We start from the raw sequence: 1,818 nt of genomic DNA, 5'->3' as shown, positions 1-1,818 counted from the left end.
GTTCTGGGGCACTCAGATAATATCTTTGCAGTTTTGGAAACGCCAGAGTGTTTTCTTTCCAAAGCTGCCAATTATATGCATAGTCGAGCATCTTTTCGTGACAAAATATTGCGCTTAAAACGGGCACGTTTTTTAAATCCAATAATGAAATACTGCCCCTAGAGACTCACGAGGTTTAATGAATTGTAATGATATCTAAGAGGTAGTTCCATCTCTCTAGGACTGTTGTAAACAGGTGTTAATGAATTGTAATGATATCTAAGAGGTAGTTCCATCTCTCTAGGACTGTTGTAAACAGGTGTTAATGAATTGTAATGATATCTAAGAGGTAGTTCCATCTCTCTAGGACTGTTGTAAACCGGTGTTAATGAATTGTAATGATATCTAAGAGGTAGTTCCATCTCTCTAGGACTGTTGTAAACAAGTGTTAATGAATTGTAATGATATCTAAGAGGTAGTTCCATCTCTCTCGGGCTGTTGTAAACAGGTGTTAATGTGTGTAATCAAAACAATCTATAATTTTGTTCCAATTCAATTTCTGAAAATAAATGATTTGCTGAAAAAACATGATTTATTTTGTGTATATGGCTTTCTGCTACAAGAGATAATTGAATTTCCCACAGCTGTTATACCATCACCGTACCTATGTTTGCTCTGAAATATGTTGTAGTCAAAGGGAAGCTTTCTATCAGGAATGAGGTGGACATAATCCCAAACCACATTATGGAATTCTGATTTTTGGGGATTATTTTATTGAATTGATGATTTACATTTACATTTACATTTAAGTCATTTAGCAGACGCTCTTATCCAGAGCGACTTACAAATTGGTGCATTCACCTTATGACATCCAGTGGAACAGTCACTTTACAATAGTGCATCTAAATCTTAAATGGGGGGGGTGAGAAGGATTACTTATCCTATCCTAGGTATTCCTTAAAGAGGTGGGGTTTCAGGTGTCTCTGGAAGGTGGTGATTGACTCCGCTGTCCTGGCGTCGTGAGGGAGTTTGTTCCACCATTGGGGGGCCAGAGCAGCGAACAGTTTAGACTGGGCTGAGCGGGAACTGTGCTTCCTCAGTGGTAGGGAGGCGAGCAGGCCAGAGGTGGATGAACGCAGTGCCCTTGTTTGGGTGTAGGGCCTGATCAGAGCCTGGAGGTACTGAGGTGCCGTTCCCCTCACAGCTCCGTAGGCAAGCACCATGGTCTTGTAGCGGATGCGAGCTTCAACTGGAAGCCAGTGGAGAGAGCGGAGGAGCGGGGTGACGTGAGAGAACTTGGGAAGGTTGAACACCAGACGGGCTGCGGCGTTCTGGATGAGTTGTAGGGGTTTAATGGCACAGGCAGGGAGCCCAGCCAACAGCGAGTTGCAGTAATCCAGACGGGAGATGACAAGTGCCTGGATTAGGACCTGCGCCGCTTCCTGTGTGAGGCAGGGTCGTACTCTGCGGATGTTGTAGAGCATGAACCTACAGGAACGGGCCACCGCCTTGATGTTAGTTGTGAACGACAGGGTGTTGTCCAGGATCACGCCAAGGTTCTTAGCGCTCTGGGAGGAGGACACAATGGAGTTGTCAACCGTGATGGCGAGATCATGGAACGGGCAGTCCTTCCCCGGGAGGAAGAGCAGCTCCGTCTTGCCGAGGTTCAGCTTGAGGTCGTGATCCGTCATCCACACTGATATGTCTGCCAGACATGCAGAGATGCGATTCGCCACCTGGTCATCAGAAGGGGGAAAGGAGAAGATTAATTGTGTGTCGTCTGCATAGCAATGATAGGAGAGACCATGTGAGGTTATGACAGAGCCAAGTGACTTGGTG

Source organism: Oncorhynchus gorbuscha, unplaced genomic scaffold, assembly GCF_021184085.1.
Source record: "Oncorhynchus gorbuscha isolate QuinsamMale2020 ecotype Even-year unplaced genomic scaffold, OgorEven_v1.0 Un_scaffold_1924, whole genome shotgun sequence".
Taxonomy (NCBI): Eukaryota; Metazoa; Chordata; class Actinopteri; order Salmoniformes; family Salmonidae; genus Oncorhynchus; species Oncorhynchus gorbuscha.
The sequence above is the reverse complement of the archived record's forward strand: the minus strand, read 5'-3'. Positions refer to the sequence as shown.